General features: G+C 41.1%; 1 protein-coding gene across 2 annotated transcripts in view; it reads right to left on the reverse strand.

Moving 5' to 3' along the window:
• Positions 1-22,698, reverse strand: part of Gpc6 (glypican 6) — a 979,345-nt gene that overhangs the window by 470,465 nt on the left and 486,182 nt on the right. The window lies entirely within an intron of this gene.

Raw genomic sequence — 22,698 nt, forward strand, 5'->3', positions numbered from 1 at the left:
AACAAACAAACTGTAAGTTCTCATTACAGTACAATTCAAGTAATATCTTATACACATTTTAAATGCAGGGTGGAAGCCTTTAAAAATTTCTTCTAACAGGGGGATTTTGTTTCCCTGATTATTTAAATATAGCTGTATATTTAAATTCCTTGTTTGTAATACAAACTTAGTGAACAATGTAGCGATTAGATTGTCGTTTACTATATGCTGTCAATGTAGTGTGTGTGTGTGTGTATGTGTGTGTGTGTGCGTGCGTGTGTGTGTGCTCGCTGGATATGTGTGGTACAGCTGCATATGTCTATGCAGAGCGGGACTCTGATTCTGGTCTGTCACTCCCTGCCTTACCCCTCTGCACCTGGATTGAGGCTGGAGATGGGCAGTCCACACTACTCCTCTCTTCTCTACCATCTAGAACTCTGTGGTTACAGGCCCACGGAGCCATGCAAGGCATTTTACATGAGTATGGGGACTTGAGTCAGGTTCTCACACTTGCGCAACCAGGACTATTACCCTCCAGTCCTATTTCCAAGATTTCGGTGCCTTTCTAATGACAGAATTGCCCCTAAAGCCTTAAGTCAAGTTGAAGGATGCAAAACACTTCCTTAGGAATAAAAAAAAAAAAAAACTAGAGGCTTTAGTTTTTAATCATTTGGAAAAAAAATCCCTCTAGGTTTCCATATTATAAGCAACAAGGTTTGACAGGTTGTAATCCAGTGTAAGACCTTGAGAAAGCTGTGCTATGAATTAAGAATAAGTGCATCAATGTTTCATAAGTCATCAAAATCGATGCTAACCCATTCCCCTTATTAGGAGCTAGAGATATGCAACCATAATACCCCAAATTAAAAAGTGATAAGAAGTGTACAAGGAAATGAACATCATAATTTATTTGGTGTCATTTTAATGGATTCAAATGACTTACTTTTCTTTTTACTGGTGTCAGGTTCAATTGTGCATGATAAGTCTTGGCCATTATTGTAAATATATCTTTTGTGCTCAAAATCACTTACAAAATGCTAATCAGGCTTATTTCCTGCCCTGTTCTAGAAGCTTGGCCCCTGAAAGCACAGCCCCTAAGACTCAGAGGCGAATTTTGAAGAGTGGAGACCTCCCTGTAGCACTGGGAAATTGAATGTATTTCCTTTCCTCCTTTTTGCTGAAGGCCTGTTCCATCAGAGGTAATTTACTCTAATTAGGGGCTATGCATTCTGAAAATATAAGTTTTTCTTCCAGGAAAGATTAAACGTGCAGTTTTATGCTCCTGTCGACTTCAAGAAGAAACTTAAGACCAAAATCATGCAGAAGAGGAATGTTTTACTTCATAAACTCAGCCCAGAGGAGATGGCTGGTCTTTGGACAGCAGGTAGCCTAATTAATTATCAGCCTCCACAATCTTCCCACATGATCAGGAAACAGAGAAGTGTTCTGTAAGACTAACCAGGCCTCTTTATGCTGCAGCAATTTATATTGCTCTTAATTTCCCTTATTCAGAGTGACATTTTGCCCAAAGGTAATACCAAGGGGGTAGTCACATCTAAGAGGTATGCCACAGGGCACAATACTCAGAGTAATCAAGGATGCCTATCATGTTGTCAATACCAATGGGGTGTGTTCAGTAGTTTAAGGAAATAATTTCACCTGATTAAAAAATAAATGCAGCATTCCAGATTTCTTTTCTATATCTTTAGAAATGCCCAGGCTACATAACCCAGACTAGATAAAATCAAATGGACCGATGGTATCTTCCACTATGAAAATGATCAGGATATTCTAATTTAAGTCACACACTTTTAATCCCACCTCTTAGGAGGCAGTCAGGCAGCCTGGTCTACAGAATGAGTTCCAGGACAGCTAGGACCACACAGTGAAACCCTGTCTCCAAAAACAAACAAACAAACAAAAAATAACAATAATTTAAAAAAGAAAGAAAGAAAAGAATCCGGCAACATCACATCACATACAGACTATATCTCAGCCAACAAAAGAAGAGGAACTCTAAAAGGACTTTGGAGGATTGTTACATAAGGGACATGACGTCAAGGCCGTCTTCTATTTCACTCGTGTCAGTGGATTTGCATAAGGCACATGAAATAAACGCATGCCGCCGGAGTGGTCCCTGATGGCGCCCCTAACTGTGATCCACGATGGTGGAGGACTGTTCTAGCGACCAGCCTGACAGCTCAGCTTAATTATGTCCTCTCATTCACACTGTTAGTTTCAGATGGAAAACGTTGCTGTGACGCAGCCGTCTGTGCTGCTCTACACACCGAGGAATGGAGTCACATGCATCTTTGTCATGCCATCATCAAGTCAATGAGGCTACATCAGTTTACGCACCCACTGCCAATGCTTTTCCTGTCTTCGCTGTTCCCTCTCACCTTCCTTTCTTCCGTGCAAGCATTCTGCCATTGCGCTGCCATTCCCTAGCCCTGGAGCTTTTAAGGAAGTGTCTTCCACGCAGCTCAGGCTGGTCTCACAAATGCTGGATGGCAGAATGTGCATCACCGTGCCTTGCTGAGTTCAGCATTTTCTCATACAGATTCCTATATTGTATTGAAAGGTATTAGAAGGAGCAGGGAACTCTTGTTGTATTGACCTGTGGACAATCGTTTAATCCCAAACTTTTGTGCAAGTGTCTTCATTTGTATATCTATGAAATATTCAAAGGCAGGTGCTTTAACAGCACACAAGACAAAATTGCCTAAAAATGAAAAGCATGAATAAGTCTTCTGGGTGAAATTCTTGTGTATTGCAGTTTTTCTTTTCCAGTTCTCCGACTTCCTATTTTAGCTAACTCCTTAACAATCTGATTCATGCATGTAAGTTATTTTCTGGTCTGTAGTTAAATTCCACAGATACTAACCAGTTGTTGGCTTGGGATAACTCTTGGCTCTATTTATCCCAGTTGAATTTCCTTCATCATTACTACTCTTTGCTTTCATATTGCCTTTTTATTTTCTTGTTTAAGTAAAAATATAATTATATTACAAGAGTCATTCAGCTGCATTCTAAAATAAATTTTAGGTTATACATTTTATCATGGTTTTATTAGTCTTCTTTTATGTTGTATAAATTTAGAGAATGTTATTAGGGAGCTCTCACCACTAAACAGTTTCTATGTATTAGGGGGTCTTCCATTTTAGAAATATGCATTCTTAAATTTTTGAATTCAAGAGAAGAGTGAATAATACATGTCTGTGTACATTAAATTTCATAGGTAATTAACTTAGAATGTGATCCAATATCTCAAAAAATAGAAGCATGAATTTTATATCAATCAAAATAAAATATAATTAAAATTAATTATAAAATCTCTATTTTCTTAGCTAATATAAGGCACTGAGTAGAATAAAGTTGAAAAATCAAGCTGCCAGTGGTCAAACCATTTTAGCAAACAATATCAGAGTAAGAAGAACAACAACCAAAATAAAAATCAGTGACAAGTGATGCTCAAAATGACAGTGTATGAATATGAAACTAACTCCAAAAGTCATCGCATGCTTGTCAATCAAGGCTAAGAGGCTGGAAATCACACAGCAAGCATGCAGCAGACAAGTGCTCATTCTCAAATTTAACGAGCAGTCTGCTTCACCAGGGGTCTACAGCCATCATTCAGAAGTGGAAAAGGGAGATTCTACATACTGTTTGCCATATCCCCACTTTTCAAGGTCAGAATGGAAACCTTAAGCTGATCCTTCCTAAGTGACTGATGGTTTAAGACTTAAGAGGGTAAGAGGCAGCTGACCCATCACCATAAAGGGTGACCATTCAACATACCCACTCTAGCAACCTGGATGTCAGTGGTCTTCCACACATCATTTTAATCTCCTATTCACTACCTAGTACTCAGGCTTGTGTTTTATGCCCTTTTTACAGCGGGATTAATGTCATTGTAGTAGGTCTTCCAATTATCCCAACCACACATTTTGAAGTTCAGAGTAAGCTAGTGTTGGGCTTGGGAAAATAGCTTTGTGCTGTTGCTGAGCAATGGTGAGGACCAAAGTCTGGACCCAAGTACCAATGTACCAAGCCTGACATCCCATAGATGCTGGCAACACAGGATCTGAGAGATTTGTCTGTCTCTTCCAAAGGTTTTGATACGTGAACAGGCACCTACACCTCATCAGACGTGTGCACATACACTCACAAAGGTATAACTTTTGAAAAATTGAATTCAAATAGGATGGAATGTTTAGATTCTCAGAGTTATGACTACTTTTTCATACTTAAACCCCAAACTCTGGCAGAGAGATGGTATCATTTCACTTAAATGTAATATTTACCATGCTGGGAGGATGCATTGATAACTACTTCAATAATATTCCAATTAAGACACTCTATGGGAGCTTCTACATGCTCTCATGATTTGGAAATGTAAACAATGAGTTATCTGTGTTTTCTCATGACTGAAGTCCATCTGGACCAAGAGCGTAATGAACCACAGCACTGCCTACATCTACTTTTCTTGACATGTTATTTATGTGCATCGATTTTCTCCCTTCATTTTACTTACTTTCCCCTCTGTCTTTTCCTCAACTAACCCAAATATGCTCCTGGATGTTATTTTTCTTACCCTTAAGGCATCTGATGGTGATTCATATTTGCTGTTGTTTTACTATATAGAAATTGCCACCACAGTGCCGATACAGGAAAAGCATCATGGGTGATTTTAATTTGGGTAACATTACTCATGAAATGACAGTTTGACTCATCTTGTCAAGGGCAGTTACATGTGTGATACATGTGTTAGTTGAATTGTCACCCGCACACTAGAAATACTATAAACATATCCTTTTCCTCCTTCATCAAGCTACCCAGGGAACACACTGTAGAGACTTTGTTAGGTCTTTAGTTTTGCTCAAAGTCCTATTGTTGAGACAATTTTTGAAACCATTTACTAATCATTTTGACTATTCTATCCGTCACTTTGAACATAGCATGAGGGTCTCTGTAACTAACTGAATACATAATTTATCATTTATCACTCATTTTTTTGTAGTTCAATAAAGAGTCCAAGCACAATGTAACTGATTGAAAATATGTTTTAATGTATGCACACCTAAGATTGATGTATTTATATATAAAGGCACTAAATGCACATTTTAATATATAAAGTCTATAAGGACAGAAAGGAAGCTGTCAGCTTGAGCTTTTGGTCTGTTTTCTGGGTAAGGAGAGGTGAGGCTCAGTTACTGAGGGAGAAATGAGCATCGTTCGTGGTGGGAATTAGAACCACTTAGACGGAATTGACATTTCAAGTGGACCGTATGGCTTGAGATCACTCTCAAGAGCCTTGTCTCTCCTGTCACCATGTGACCTCCGTGGTAGCACTCATCCGACAGCATCTCAGCGCCTTCGCGTGTTCACAGCCTTCTTTGGAATACACAAACTATAGACGTTGCTGACTTTTGTTCATCTCAAACCTTTACATCCCCACTAAATAAGCACTTCTTGAAAATGTGAGTCCTTATTTTAATCTTGTGTTACATAAATATACGTTCATCTTTATAAGGTCCTGAACAGCTTACAATGGAGAAGCATTGCATAATTTACTTACCAACTTTGCTAAAGATTTCACGAAGTAGGCATATATCTTGAGGATTTTCAGACTTTCTCAGTCCTCAAAAGAATACCGAAATCTTATACAAACTTACCCCCAATCAGCATAGCAACAGAGTCAACTTTTTTTTTATTTTTATTAATATTTTTTTTATTTTCCATTTTAAATTTAGATAAGAAACAAGGTTGCTTCACAAGTCAGTACGAGGTCCCTCTCCCTTTCCCTCCCCTCCTTCCGTGCCCTCCCCCCCATCCCCCCCCGTTATCCCCTCTTTCCCCCAGGGAGGGTGAGGCCCTCCATGGGGGTGTCCATAGTCTGTCATTTCATATAGGGCAGGGCCTAGACCCTTCCCCAAGAGTTCAGGGTGAGAGTGCACCTCACATTGTTCTATGGGAGTCCAGAGACCGTGTGTATACTTGGGATGGGTACTGATCTGCTGTCCAAGGCTCAATAGATTACCTAGGCCTCCTCACTGACACCCAGATTCAGGGGTCTTGATCAGTCCCATGCTGGATTCCCAGGCTGATGCCTGGGATTCAAGAGTTAACCTTTGTCTGGTCAGCTGTTTCGGGGGTTCAACCAGCCCAGTCTTAATCCCTTTGATCATCAGTCCTCCCTCTCTGATACTGGCTTTCTTGAGTTCAGCTCAGTACTTAACCAGCCAGTAAATGAAGTTTCTGTTTCCCAGACTCTCTGGCAATAGGATTGTAGGCTGGCACTCCCCAGATCTATGTCTAAAATCCATATATGAGAGAGTACATGCCATGTTTCTCTTTTTGTGACTGGGTTACCTCACTCAGGATGGTTTCTTCTAGTGTCATCCATTTGCCTGCGAATCTCATGATTCCATTATTTTTTTCTGCTGAATAGTACTCCATTGTGTAGATGTACCACATTTTCTCTATCCATTCTTCGGGTGAGGGACATCTAGGTTGCTTCCAAGTTCTGGCTATTACAAATAAAGCTGCTATGAACATAGTGGAACAGACATCTTTGTTATATGAATGGGCATCTTTTGGATATATGCCTAAGAGTGCAGTTGCTGGGTCTTGTGGTAGGTTTATTCCCATTTTTCTGAGGAATCTCCATACTGCTTTCCAAAGTGGCTGAACTAGTTGGCACTCCCACCAGCAATGGAGGAGTGTCCCCCTTTCACCACATTCTCTCCAGCATAAATTGTCATTGGTGTTTTTGATTTTAGCCATTCTGACACTTTTTACCCTGAAGGAAGTTCCTGCAATGTCCTTTACAACCATATGGATTTTGGAAGATATTCATTGAAAATATCCCTAAATGTATACAGCATCAATATTCAGTGCTAGCTCAACTCCAACAATAGATGCTCTAGGGTCTTCTGCTAGTTATTAAGAAATTTACAACGCACTCTCGAGTTATAAGCCAGCTGCTAAACTTTGTACAAAAGCCTGTGAATAAACTGGTGTTGGGAGGAAAAGTCTGTAACAGTTTGAAGCTATTCTTATCGTGTCGCTTATTCATACACAATGGCACCACATAGAGTCAGGTCAGAGAAGTGGGTTAATGAATAGGAGCCCTCCCTGCATCAGGATGAATGATAAGCACAGGGCATAGGGAGATTAAGAAGTCCTTGAAGAGCTCCCATCCTAATGAGGAGAACAGATAGATAAACAGACAATTACTGTACAGTCCGTTAACCATGTTGGCAGAGTGTAAATTAATAGAGCCATTTTGCGGGACAATTTTGGCAATGTAAAAGCTGTAAAGACTTGCATAGCCTTTGATCCAGCAAGTCTCCTCCTAGACATCCGGCCATTTATCTCTGGACGCTTGGTTTCCAAGCTCTGTTTTCCCCACAGCTGTAACTGGGATCACTCATCACTTTTGCTACCCAACCCAAAGTGTCAAGACTGGAAACAGACACGCGTATTGAAAATATGAGGGGTGTTGCAAGGTTAGGAAAAATCACCCTGAAAACTCATTTACTTAGAAACCATCAGCTCACTATCCCCCCTCCTTCCCTCCTTTCACTTTTAATTGTGTGTGTGTGTGAGTGTGTGTGAGAGAGAGAGAGACAGAGAGAGAGAGACAGAGAGAGAGAGAGAGAGAGAGAGGGAGGGAGGGAGAGTTGGAGGGAGGGAGGGAGAGAGGGAGAGAGAGATGACTTTGAACCTGCTAACAAGGTGGGCTTAAAATTGCCACCCTCTGCCTCAGCCTCCCTATCTCTGGGATTACAGTCCTGCCCCAAGATGTTCAGGCCTCCCCATCTTACCCCCACTCCCCATTTTCATCAGCCATTGTGTTTAGTATCGATACAATCTCAAAGATAAACTCTCACATTTCCATCTGCCTCTGGGCACCTATAACATTTTCTACTCAGAACAAATTTTGTACATTAATACTGACACCAGATCCGCATTCCGTCTTTCTGTTTATCAGTGCTGCTATAATGCAGACCGGGGTCCCTCGTGAGTGTCTCCACACCACACCATTCTTTCTCTGTCGGTGCATCATGTAGGAGATTCTATCCGTGAGACAAACTTATAGTCTCTTCCACTACCCCAAGCCCCGAAGATACAACTCTTGTAACAAAAACCACTCGAAGGGGGCATAAAGTTGATCTGCAGTTATGGTTGCTGGCCAGTACAGACAGACTTAATTCAGCAAGCTTGTGTTGAACTACACAAACCAAAGCATTAGATCCCTTAACACAGATCCGAGGAATTTAATACCCACTGCACCCTAATTCTGAGATTAGACAATGGGGTCACCTGAGTGCTCTCTGTAATCTAGACATGTACTTCCACAGGGAGAAACTGGGCCATGCCAGGGATAGAACTCTTGTCACAGAAAAGTTAAATGTAAATGTTCATGTTAGCACTCATTTTAGCCTTATTACATGTAAAATTATCAAAAACCCATTACATTGAGTTATTCAATACAAATGTTGCACCTTCTCCCATGCAAATCCAGATATCAAGTATGAAATATTCTTTTTCCCTGAGGAAAAAATAATGATTCCCCTAAAACATAAAAGCACAATTTACCTTGCATTCATCAGTTTTAGGAGGGAGAGGGGGACAAAAAAAGCTTAAATGCTTTCAAACCACTCCATTTATACTCTAATTCTCAACTCTGGTTGTGTGATTCCCAAGGTCCCCATGAGCAGCGCTTTGTGCTAATCAGACCATTGACAAGATCTGACTACCACTTAGTCCCTGTTTCTGGCTTTTCAACATTGCAGCTTAGTTTTAGTACTGAATCCATTTTAATTAAGTGCCCAAATAGCATTAGGACTGTGTTATTAATTTTGACACCCACTTTCCACACAAGACTCATTCAGTATTTCTATCACCTCCCTCAGTGAGGCAAGAAATGCACCTCTTCTCTGTAGCTTGTCTCTTTCTGTGTGATGGTGTCTCTGGTGGTTTCCCCAAATGGCCTCATTACTAGGAGGAGGCAGACGATTAGCTTGAACATTTCTCCCATGCCATATGAATCATTTATTGGGTACCTGCCAGGTGTCACATTTTGTGCTAACTGTGCTCCATCTATATTATGTTCGTTGCATTATAGATATTTATTTAAAGCTGTGCATATCAGAAACAGTTCTCCAAACAAGAGCATGGCGTCAAACAAGACAGACAGATTCCCTTCCCACAAGAGACTGGTTTACCCTAACCTTATCTCATGAGATAAATGGTAATTCAAAGAGTTAGACAGCTGAGGTTAGAAAACTGGCATTGGTTGTTGACAAGACAAAAACAAAGAGGAACATACATATTAGATGACAATAATTTTGCAAAGTAATCATAGAAATAGATAATCAGTTTGAAAAAAAATTAAGCAATACTGCAGGGGACCACATGAGACTTGAAGACTCTACTTGCGTCTGATGTGTGTGGGGCGGGAATGGGGAGAGGCACAAAAAGATTAATTGCTTAATGTTGTCAGTTATCTCATATCCATAATAGCATTTAAGAATACAGTGCTTACATAGACCTAAATGTCAGCATTATGAACTTACGAGTGTGTAGGGAAAGGTGAATGAAATCACACAGCAAAAAGCATAGAATTATATCAGATAGTCTTAGATATGGCTAAGTCTTCAGAAAAAAAAGTAGGTGGGATGCAAATAAGATGATGTCATGTTACAGAAGCTTCCTACTGAGATGATATGGGTGCTGTGGTCATCTGTCTGGGTTAAGCAAGAACAGAAGTCTGGGTCAAGATAAGGTCTACAGTGTCCCGGGGCCTGAAGAAGGCTAGCCTGTGGGAACAAGTTTTCTCACATCAGCTGGGGCCTCATCAGATAGGCACAGGTGTTTGGTAATGACCTTGGAACCCCTTCTGTATAAGAAACCCTGGCATGGGCTGATATGAAGTTGAAAATTTGGCTATAGAGTTTGTTGGATCAAGAAAGAATGAAGGAATGCAAGTCAGAAACTTACTACAGCAAGGCAGGGGGTGACATGTTGTAGCTGGGAAGCATAGACAAGGAAGACAGATCAGTGGGAAATTACTGATAGATGGAGTATCGGTAATGAGAGTGAGGGACCACGGATGTCTGCGGATTTCTCCGCATGAGCATTTTGTGGAGATGAAGGTCACTTATGAATTAGGGATGATGGAAGGATTGGTTTGAAAAAACTAGAGAAAGCCGATGATGTTGGAGAAATTTTGTATGTGAAGACTCCCCTTTTAAGTAATGTGCCCTATTTAGTATGTTTATGAAGTTCTGACAGATCATTCCATCTCAGTCTCCAAATTATTACTGCATTAAGGAATGTCAGTTGGGCCATAATGGGCAGGTGGGGAGAGAAAAATCACTTGTAGAGTGTAATCCAGACTTACTAGCATTCCTAGTGTTTATGTTACTGGAATCAAAATGCACCAAACAGAGCCTTTCTAGTTATGACATCCAAAAATGTCTCTAGGCATGGCAAATATCCACTGGTAGCACAAATCATTCCACTTGAGAACCGCAGTTCCGTACACACAGAATAAGACCAGAATTCCAGTCAGGAGGAGACAGTTGTCCATTCCAAGGAAAATTGTTTCTCCACATAACCCAAAGGTTGTCTGTCAATCATCCCCAACTCCCGAAATACACAGATATTTAAAACGTGAATGACTGCAGTGGCTAATATTTTAGAAATTGGAATAAGAGTTTTGTTGGAACTTAATCTGCCAGGCTGGGCATTTCCTGGGAAGAATCCTTTGTATGTTTCCACAAAACACTCTGTAGTGGTTTTAAACCTTTTTCATAAAATACTATGACAAAAATCACTGCATAACACATTGACTACTTTATATAATTGTTGATAGTGTGATCCCTCATGCTTGTTAAAAGAAAAATTACAAGAAAGTTCTGTTTATCTCCTCCAAGCTAATGCCAATGTGTTAATATGTTTAAAATGTTAATTTTAATATTTGTGAGTCTGTGTGTATGAGAGACAGAGAGACAGAGAGAGAGAGAGAGAGAGAGAGAGAGAGAGAGAGAGAGAGAGAGAGAGAGAGAAAGAGAAAGAGAAAGAGAGTTGCATGTAAGTGTTCATGCTTACAGAGGCCAGTTGTAAGAATTCTTTTTTTTTTTTTTGAGACAGGGTTTCTCTTTATTGCTTTGGTGGCTGTCGGTCCAGCCCAGCCTCGAACTCACAGAGATCCACCTGCCTCTGCCTCCTGCATGCTGGGATTAAAGGCGTGTGCCACCACCGCCCGGCCCTGTAAGAATTCTTAGTAGGTGCTCTTCCCTGATAATTTATCTTTCTAGCCACATGGTACAAATATGAAAACTGGTCTCTAATTGCTTATAATATTTGAGTTGATGATCTACATGAAGATACAATTTTGCTTCATTTGTGCAATTTACATGAGTTTTGAGAAGCTGCTGAGAGTTTTAGCCAAAACTTTATTTTCAGATTTTGAAGAAAAAAAAAAGAAAACACATAAACTGAATCTCGTTGAGTAATGTTCCCCATAAAGAAAACATCCTGGGAATAAGCAATTACTTGTAAGAGGTTCCTTTAGCTAGGCAGATTAATAAATAAATGTCATAATTCTGTATGTCCTCATGCTGACCACTGGGCTTTGTAACAAAGCTATATTGACTACATCCTTCTGCTGATGGATACAGGAAAGAATGGAATGCTCACTGGAGTAGATAGAAGGATTACAGTGCTTTAGACACCTTCATTTCAGTCCAATATGACCAACTCTCTTGGTTTGGTGTGTTCTTAGTTTTCTAGAAATACATGAGAATGCGTCTGTGTTTTTGTGGCAAATTATGTATGGTGACATAGCTGCTCCTGGAAACTAATAGTACATTTGTGTTCTTAGAGGTAGTCGTCTGTGTACAGCACTTGGCTAGACTGTGCAAGCCCTGGGTTCATTACAGAGTTCCACCAGAAGGAAACGGATGAAAAAGAACAGTTACTCAGTAGACTTCTCTTCCCTATACGTTATTTTGGAAGCTTGGTGTTGTATTCAGAGGTTGACACATACTGATGCCACAAACTCCATTCAGGTACCGATTCACAGTGGTCTTTGCGATTAAGTCTAGCTCCCAAATGATGCTTTGTTCCCATGCACCTTCAAAAACATCTTCAGGAAGTATCAGGGTACTATTGAAATTTCTTCAATGACAAATACTCCCTTTGGTATTTCAAAAAAGGCTTTTATGTAAATAATGTCAGAGATTTGAAAAATAACACTGAGTACTTGTGTTTGATTCAAAGACCATAAATTTGAATACATGAATTCATATAAATTAGCAATCAGTCTGAAAAGCTGCTTTATTTGTGTCTTTTCTTGCTTCTTATCTGGAAAATATGAACTACATTAATCAAAATATAAATGCAGCGAAAATGAAATGCAAACACCATCTTCATTAATAAACCTAGAGCACATTCAAAGCACACCAGTGAAAAGAAATAACATTTGGATTCCCAACACAACTTTTTGTTCTTTTTCCTTCTCTCACACCAGCTCTAATGCAGAAATTCAGATGACATGTATTTTTTACAGTGATCTGAAGTTGCAATAACAATAATCAAGGCTGGTCATTTCGTGTGTGTGTGTGTGTGTGTGTGTGTGTGTGTGTGTGTGTGTGTTCACGCGTGCTATAACACCTGAATTCTAATCTGTTCTGATAAGCAAGGACCTTTGGAAAAAGAGACAGACGTGTCTGACACTATAGCTTACTTTCCAACCAAGTGTTTCTGTGAAATTCTGTGGCAGTGTTTAGTCTACTGTTACACAGAGTGAAGGAAAAGGCGATTAGCACGGATCAAACGGGTTACGGTAAGGACAACTGATGGACATCCTCTGTGAAGTTAGGACAGTTTACTAAACCAGACCCGTGAGCTTTTGATCTGTGTGTTTCCTTGAAGAGCCAAGAGGGCACGATTAACAGGCTGGGCTCAAAGCTCAAGGTTTTACTAACAGCAGCTGACTTAACCCACATAGTAACCCCCCAATACAGGCGCTAATAACTCCATTCTATGGTTGAAAACCCTGGAGGCATAGTAGTCAAGTAACTCACCCACAGAGACAACTGCTAACTGAGACAGTTGGAAGTCAGAAGCAAGGCCGTCTGAGGTGTCCAGTGCTGGAAAGTGCATCTGTTTATCTATGCCTCTCTGTCCCTTGTCCTCTCATTGGCTCAGGGGTACTATGTTCATTAGTAAATGCTTAGTGCTCTCACAGGCTAACCTAGGGGATGAAGAATTTTAATCATCCTGCTTTTGCTGAAGATGAGGTAGATATGTGAATGCAGATTTCTGAAAGTCAGAACAATTTGATAGAATATATATATATGTTTGATTTTATTAGGTATTAATTTTTGTGAATGTGTGTGTCCATGTACACATTGATTTAGCTTGTTTCACATGTCAATTCCAGTTCCCTCTCCCTCCCCTCCTCCCCCACTCCCCGCCAACCCCCCTGTTCCCACTCTGCTCCCCAGGGAGGGTGAGGCCCTCCATGGGGGATCTCTAGAGTCTGTCATATCATCCAGGGCAGAGTCTAGGCCCTCCCGCATGTGTCCAGGCTGAGAGAGCAAAGGGATCATGTACAGCTGAGCTGAGATTGAAACTTCTATCTGGGTATTATATTATATTATATTATATTATATTATAGTTCTTTTATTCTTACTTTCTTCTTGTTTACGACAGAACAGAATGTTCTTTGAAGCCTAGCTACGGAGATTACCGAGCAGAATTTGTTCACTTTGTACCTTTTATTTCCTTATTTTAATGACAAGTTACAAAGCCGTATCAACCACTGGAAAGGACATGTTTAGAAATCATGCAAGACTAGGTAAGTGGAAAACAGCCCTCAACCGAGACACACGATGGCGAATCATTGCTTTAAGTTTTAAATGGTCCGCAGTTTGAAACGTTTAGGTTCCCTGAACGTCTGCTCTAAGGAACCACAGGACTGTGGAGCTGTGCACATTCTAAGGTGACTCTTTAAGAACAGCCTGTGTCTCTGATGCTTGACAACGACACTGTGTTTCAGGGGCAGATTTACACTGGCTGCTGACACTCTGAAGTAACTGTCTTTCCGAGCACCGCTGACCTCAAGAGGTGATAGGCAGACCCTGGGTGCTACCGGGCAGACCCTGGATGCTACCGGGCACACCACAGGGCTGCAGTCATTGTCACCTCTCTCTGAACTGTCTCAACTCTAGTTGACAGAGAATCATGTATACTAACCTGACTGGGTTTCTCCCTTTGAGAAGGAATTTGAAGAATAAGCCAATCACCTTACAAAGTACACTGGTCTTTGTGATGCGTTTCTACCTAGGTCTGCAAAAGCAAGGGTTTGAACCCAATTCCATGCTTATATTGGCTTAAATATAGTGAGACCATTGAGATAATTGTTTTCAGTGTGTCTTTGGCATCATTTGGTATACTGAAAACTATTAATTACCTGAGGCATGTGCTCTGATCTCCTACGGAGCTGAGAATTACATAAGAAATAAAAGAATTGTATTCCTATCAGTAATGTTTGTCAGTTATTAAAAGGAGAACAGAGTGAAATATTTGTACATAGTGTTCCATTGTTGCTGGAACAGATATTACTTAGATTTATTTATAAGATAACATCAGGTCTCAGCAGCAACAACACAGTTTTCTAATCTAGGTTTCTGTTTTGTTGTCTTGATTGTCTTTAAAGCTATGCAAATGACAAGAATGAAAAACCCCTTACACAATGTGTCAGTGAGATGACATTACTGCATGGTAGACATCGTACTGGTGATCTTTATTCTTTTGTGAGAGGAGAGAAAGAAGTATAGAGGGATGGCAAAAGACAGAAAGGGAGAAAGGGGGATGGGGAAAGTGAGGGGGAGGGGGAGGGTGGAGAGAGACATTTGCATAGATGCTGAAACTCAATATGACCCTTCCTTGTCCCCACAGACATCCAAAGTGCGACTGAGGTTGGTACTGTGATTGGGAGAAAGAGTATGTCATGCCACTAATGGAAAGGCATGCTTAAGCTAAGCATTCCCCAGACATACCGCTTATTTTAGTGTTTATCCATTTATTGTAAATGATCATTTAACTTTTAACTCAGAAAAAAAAGCATAAGGAGATATGATTATGTGGGCAGAAATCTTAAAATTTATAATATAAGTTTTTGGGATTTGGATTTTATTCCCAAATTTTACTCACTTGCGCCAAGAACTCAACTACTGGTAAGCAAAGAACTAGAAGAGAGGTCAAAGGAGGGGGAGTAGAAGAGAGGGGGTGGGGGAAGGGAACACGAGGAACCAGGAAGACTGAGTTGCAGGAGGGACAGAAGGGGAGAGCAAGGAAAGAGATATCTTGACAGAGGGAGCCATTACGGGGTTAGGGAGGAACCTGTGGCTAGAGAAATTCTCCAGGAATCCTCAAGGATGACCCCAGTTAAGACTCCTAGCAGTAGTGGACAGGGTGTCTGAATGGGCCTTCCCCTGTAATCAGATGTCAGGATTATCATCATAGAACCTACATCCGGGAAAATGCATGACGTGCTGTGATAACACACCCTTTGCTCTTTTAAGTATTTCATCCTTATTAGCATGTCAAGCTTGACTGCATGGAAATGGACCCAATAGAACAAAAGGGTCGTAAAGTAGGTCAGATACTTATCACTGACAATAATAGATAAAGACACACTTTTTGTACTTTTTCATTCCCGCTCCCAAGAGAGTAGCTTCCATCGAAGTCTTAAGCATCTCTAACACCTTGCAGGGAACCAGGAAGGCAAATGGGTCACCACATAACTGTGATGTCACCTGTCAACGCTCTAACGACCAAGGGTTGATTGACACCATTGGGAGGACAACACTGGCAAAGGTGTCAGAAGTGTTCACACGGATGGAATAGTTTCCAAATTTTTGGAGACCCTGCCAAGAGAGATGTGTCGTTAACAGCTTGCAGTGCCTTCCTCCTTTTAAATTTCTCAATAAATTCTGAAAAGAGGCTTTAGAATGAACTATATTTTAAAGATAAATGAAACGAAACCTGAAGTTCACTAAGCTGCCCAACATTTGGGGCTACAGAATGGCAAAGACAAATCTTGGATCCCTGCCTGCAGTCTGCCCAGCTCATAACATGTCGTATACTACCTCCGCGGTGAGCCCTCATGAAAACAAGCTGGGTTTATCAAGTGGACTATGAAATGCTCGAGGTTTTCTGCAAATGTTTTCCAATTAAACACATTCTTTGAAAATTTCAGTTTATATAATCATGCTGATCGCATCCTCAAGTCCTTTCGTTTTCCTATATTATTACACATGTAACTCATAACACTATTGCCCTAAGACGTTTATCTGTTATGCTGTCTTGTTACAGGAGTTGAGAATGTTCTGGAAAAGATAAAGGTAATTGAAAACCAACCAACAAACAAAAAACCCTTTGTTGAGGTCCACAACATCCCAGTGACCACCTACCCTTAACAGGAACTTCAAGTCCACAAAAGCTTGTTTCTTTGTTTCAGAATGTCAAGTATTGGGAGAACCACACAGCAGTCACTGCCTGGTGTTAGGTCTCTTCAACTTAGTCTGTTTCCCTTGAGGTCACAGTGTTTATCTGTGGGCTGGTGTTTAGTTATCTTCCCTCCTAAGGAGCCTTGTCTGGCTGCTGGCTTCATTGTGACTGTTCTGCTCTTCCCCCGCCCAGGGACAACTGAGTCTCTTCTTGAGTTAAAGAACCACATACTTTCAGGAAGGCCTTGGGAAGCTCACTGGAGAAATGACTCCAGGAACTACCATGTCATGTTCCCACTTTTCGTTTTCAGAGTCCCTAACTCTCAGACTTGGAAGATCTTGGGCCCCTGATTCTTGTTCCAAGGACTCTGTATCTGTTTATCAAGTATCCTGGAGTTTGGACTCACACTGGCTTTTCATCTGTGGCAGGTATGAAATTTCAACCTCAGACTTTTGTTTAACTCAGATCTTGTAACCTCAGAGCATCCCATCTAAGACGATCTCTCGATCTCGCAATTCAGCCACCATTAGCCAACGCTGTGAGGTTTGCAATGAGCGTAGTGCTGTTCAGTTCTCCCAAATTATCTATCAGTCCCTCCATTACGGTATTGTCCCCAAAATAACAGACCCCACTTTTCAGTTAGTTATCTTTCCCACAGACAATGAAAAGATGTCAACTTGGTGGAAATGCAAATCTGAATGTACGTGATGAGAAAGTATCTTTAGTATCATGGTCCTTGGTGAGACAAAATGAAAATACAATAGACGACACAGTCCTGCAAAGCCAGCTTAATGCAGATGGGGCCACAGGGAGGCAGTTTCTACGCTGCCTTCCTTGAGAAAGTCTGCATCTCACAAGCAAAGGTCTCAACCCCTGGCTTTACACTAAAGCCTCCATCAGATTCACAATGAAGCATCCAGAAAGCCGCTTAAATGACGTGCTGTGTGTGAGCACGGTGGAAGTGATAATCCCCAGAATCCTTTGGTGTGTCAAGCACTCCATCAGTATTGGCATGTCAAGCCTGGCTGCATGGAAATGAGCCGAGCCCAAGGAAAGGGTCCTGAAGTGGGTCAGACATTTATCATTGACAACAGATGGAAAACTCACTTTCTTATCCATCCATTTGTTTCCCAGAGAGTAAGTTCCATTGGACATGAAGTGAGCCATGGTTATAATAGCCATTTTATCTTCCAACTGAGGAGAAGGAGGAGGAGGAGGAGGAGGAGGAGGAGGAGGAGGAGGAGGAGGAGGAGGAGGAGGAGGAGGAGGAGGATTTGAAGACAGGGAATTTATTGCCTTCTCTGAAATGTCCAAGGGAACTATTATAAACCATATCCTCCAAAAACATCTCACCAGTTAAGTTGAGTATTGCTTGGTGTCACCCACTGCAACCCAAATGTGATACAGTAACTATTTATGACATTTAACCCAAATGTGATACAGTAACTATTTATGACATTTAACTGCTTAAGCTCCTTATTTTGAGTGTGTGAGATGCTTACAGACAAGAAACTACAGCGCTAATTTCAAGTATTTTTTAATACATTAAAACATAAGTTTCTTATCACTTAGCAACAAATGTGGTGCACATTGGCGACCCAGTCCTTTTAACACACAGCTCATGGATACCTACTGAGTGTTCCAGTGCTTAGAGTTCTGTTTGGCATAAACAACAGAAGCCACATTTGATTCCATCTCTTGCTAAATTTGCAGCCTCGTGCAACTAATGGCTTCCAGTGCCTTAGCTTAGCTGGCTGTAAAGCACTAAGAACAATACAGTAATAATAACTATCTTACATGGTCGTGGAGAATGCAAAATAATCTAACATACGATTGACCCAGAGGAAAGGGTTAGAGAATATTGGATACCTCTATTGCCCTGTTAAATCATCTGTAGTCTCAGAGAAAGGAGCATAAGGTCAACAGTCCTTTCAGGAGAAAGGTGTGGTATAGTTGAAAGGTGGCATGGTAAGGCTTGCATAGAAATGAAGCCAGGGGAATTCAGGAAGCACTGTCCGGTTATCTCCATGTTGTTGGGTGGAAGCTAAGTTTCATCATGTGCCCAGTGATTGTGGGCAAGATCAGGTGCAGCACGGACTGCGTAGAACAGTCAATGACTTCATCTGGCAGCACAATTCCTCTGTCACGTGATTCCCTTCCTACCCCGTTCTCTAACCTCCGCTCGGTAGCCTGTCCTTTTCACAGGTCCTTGTTCTCAGCCCAAAGTGCTCACACTTTTACCTTCGTAGGTGTAGGTCACAGAGAACATAAGGATTTGTTCTTTGGGCCACACAGCCTACAAAGAAAGGATGATAAAGAATAGAAAACGCCCCTTTCCCCTCGATATGTTAGATGACTTCATCTAAGAAAAGACAGGATAAAACAAAGGGCAAATATTTGGGAAATTTGTAACTTTCCAAGAAAAGAAATGCACAGAAATCAACAGAATGTGATACACTGGTACCATGAGGGAGTAGCGGCTGTCAATAGGTATATTATTCTGGAAGGTTTGCGATTGGATTTGCCTCCTTATGTAGTGGAGTAAGTCAACTCGCATGTCCAATATCTCCTGGCTTACACTATTTTATAGGTACTTCTGTGTGTGTGTGTGCGAGGCAGTGTATATGTATATATTTCCAAGGACACAGACATGAGCTACGTATTATCTTCAGAGCTGAGAATCCAAAAAAATCTGAATTGGATTGAAGCTATTCTGGGGCCTGGGTCCAACAAATTTCTCCTTACGCTTGTTAAGCAATCTACTTTTGACTTAACTCACTGCCTGCATCAGATTCAGAGCCTTCAAGTCCTTTTCATTCTGCTTAGCCAGCTCCAGTCTGTCTCTAAGCCCCCAAATATTAACTTGCAGAGAGATTAAGAAGTGGCAGTACCTCCCCCCTCCAAGGAGAAAAGTCTTTCCTCAGTCTTGCTTATGTTTCCTTGATGTCAAGATAAACTTTCAGTGAGTATTGAGAAAATTCTGACTCTGTCCTCCTAAATATTTTAGAAATAGCATTTAGCTGTTACGGTGGGAGAGAATTTAAGAAAAATTTAACACATATAGTATTATATTTGTCGTCATTTAATTTTGGTGAACTTCCTAGGTACCAGAGCATATTACTTTTACTGTACTGTCATTCCTGAAATCCAGATTGCAAAAACTCTTATAACTACTCAAGAGAACATCTAAGTGGGTTTAGTGTCACTCCATGAGTAACAACAGGCTCCATGCCGGCCCAGGTTCTTCCATGCACTGGCTTCTAGAGAGCCTCCTTCCTTTCTGATGGGAAAAGCTAGGCCCAGAGGTAATGAAAACCTCCTGGGAGTCTGGCTGATTACAGCAGAGCACCACGACTGAAGTGGCCTGACAGAAAGAGGGCAGTCCGAGTGGGGTTGACTCCAGACCACAGCTGCACTCACTGTTTCCCGATGGGTCTCCCTCCTGTGCTCAACCAAATTTGAAGCCGAAAAGAATGAAATGAGACAGTGGCATCCACGAAGTGAGGGTCACGTCAAACTAGCTTCAGCAAGAGTAAACCTTTCAAGAGGTAAGGATGGTGGGCTGCAGGACCAGTTAACCCAAAAGCTTGAAATGCCTGGTCTGGAAAGAACCACACTCTGGATTTCCTGCTCTTCAACCACTTCTAGTCACTTCTGGTGTCTGACTTCTCCTGGACTTCTGGATAACACTAGGTTTGTGTGTCTGCCTTCTCTGAAGCTGTAGGTAAATATGGGTACTATGTTTTTAAAAAAATGCAGTATCTCAGCTACTTGAATGTTTACTATAAAAATAAAAAAAACACCCGACTATGCTTATATCTTTAGTTTAATTGTTGTATAAAACTAGGCATCCCTTCTCAGTTAGGATTGACCAAATTGTTTTTATTCACTAACTCTCACCTCCTATATGGAAAATGACAGGTGGTCTCTATCACACCCTGAACCTCATGCAAATAATCCTTGTTTTACTATTGTTAAGGAGAAGATGGTCTAACCATGTTGTAAAGATGACATGTTTAATAACTATGGCCATCATTCTAAAATTTTTATTCTGAATAACCATTATTCTTATACAGCCAGACCTCCATTGTTAATTCTCAGATGGTCATATAAGGGACTGCTGACTCTACATCACAGACAAAGAAGCCAGGACACAGAACTGTGATATTGCTGCCACATGTTCTATATGAACGTAGACTAGTCCAAGATCCAGCACTTACTCTCAGAGTGTAGTGCTTGCGTTTACCCTCTTAACTATAAAAATCATATACTGAGTTATGTTTTCACTTTTCTACACTGAATACAACTGGAAACAAAAATGGGACTCACAATTATAGTCACACAAGTTATTTGTGCAATATCATAAGTGGTGACACACATTGACTAAGAATAAATACAAGCATCAATAATGTTGTTATTTCTAGCATAATAAGAATACAAATAAATCTGCTCTTCTACCCAATTTTCCAGTCCTGGAAGGATTTATAGAGCAATCATAAAAATATGATATGAAAACAACTCTTTATGTCCATAATCAACTTCAAGGATTTCTGGTTGACATTCCTCCCGGGACTTTCCGTGTTCTTCAGCTGACACATCACCACCCACCCACACAGCTTTCAGCTAAATATTGCTAAGCATCAAGTTTTGGCTCACCCAAATTATATCATGGTAAAGCAAACTGCTTCTCTATTTCAGACAAGAGATAATGAAGGGCGCCCCCACTGTTTCGTCATGGAAAGAAGAGAAAAGTAAATGGTCCAACAATTTTGAGTAATTTATCATTAAAGAGTGAGTAAGAGGAGCAAAGAGCTACTCTAGGCCTGGCACCAACGAGGCCTTGCTGATTCATGGCCTTCATTTTGAGAGACTACGGGTGCTCTCGAAGAATGAGCCAATGGCAGTTAAGAGTTGAAGGAAGAAAAAAGAATGAAGGAGTTAGCAAGTCTGCGAAGGAAGCAGAAGGACGCAACGTTTAAGAGAGAAAACGGAGCATTGGGGCTGGCACTGACAGCCTCGCGACTGTGATTGAGCTGAGATTGTTGCTAGCCCAGGGCCACTCTAAGGAGTTCTTGTGCACCTTCCTGTGAAGTAGTCATTGGGACATTTCCACACATTCACCCATGTTCAGAAAAGACAAGGCACTGGGTGAAAGAAGGAATCAACCATGTGGGCAACGTATTTCATGTTTCCTTTCAAGGCGGTCAGTCAAGGGCAAAAATGGAAAATCCCACATAAAATACTAATATGGCTTCCACAAGTTGAGTCATGTCCCCGTGAAAAGATATGTACACAGGAAATAGTAGGAGTCATGCCTGAAGCTAATCTCTTACCTATCTATTCAAAAACACACATATATCTATATCACCACACACACATACATGTAATGATTTATTGTTTATGATTTATTAAAGCGTGCCTGGGGATTCATAAAGCAAAGGCAGTCATACACCTTTAATCCCAGCAGCCAGAAACTAGGAGGTAGGATTTAATCCTAAAACTCAGGATTAAGAGACAGACAGATCTCTCTGAGTTCAAGGCCACCCAGGGATACACGAGATTGAATCATTCTAAAAGAGTAACAGATCACACACCTTTAACTCCAGCACTAGAGAGGCATAAAAGATATAAACATGGTCTTCAGCACTTAGTAGGAGGCATTCATTCTCCAGCCACACTGAGGAGGGGTTACAGTCTGAGGCTTCCTGAGAACTGGTGGAGACAGGAGCAGCCCATTCACCCCGAGGTTGAGGTAAGAAGCTAGCGGCCAGCTGCTTTGCTTTTCTGATATTCACCTTGAAGTTAGAAACTCGGTATCAAAGCTCGGGTCATTTATTATTCGTGCTACACATGCGGGTGCACACGCATACACTGTTTAAAACCAATGACCCTTTTCCGTGTATTCTCTCATTGAGCCTCTTAGACTTTCTCCACTTGCTGTCTGCAGCTGCCAGACAAGCCCACTAAGGACATACACAGGATCCAGCCCGTAGCTCATTCTTTCTTCATCTTATATTGACCCATCTGCAAAATTTTGCGTGGGTATTATTTCCTCCTGCTTGCTTTAGCGTTTCTCCCTTGGAGTCTGTAACTTATTCCTGTGGCTTTCCATTCACCTCGTTGATTATTCTCTGTCCTCTTTACTGATCCGTCCTCCCTGCAGTCCTCTGGTTTCTTAACATCCAG

Source organism: Mesocricetus auratus, unplaced genomic scaffold, assembly GCF_017639785.1.
Source record: "Mesocricetus auratus isolate SY011 unplaced genomic scaffold, BCM_Maur_2.0 Super-Scaffold_2245, whole genome shotgun sequence".
NCBI lineage: Eukaryota > Metazoa > Chordata > Mammalia > Rodentia > Cricetidae > Mesocricetus > Mesocricetus auratus.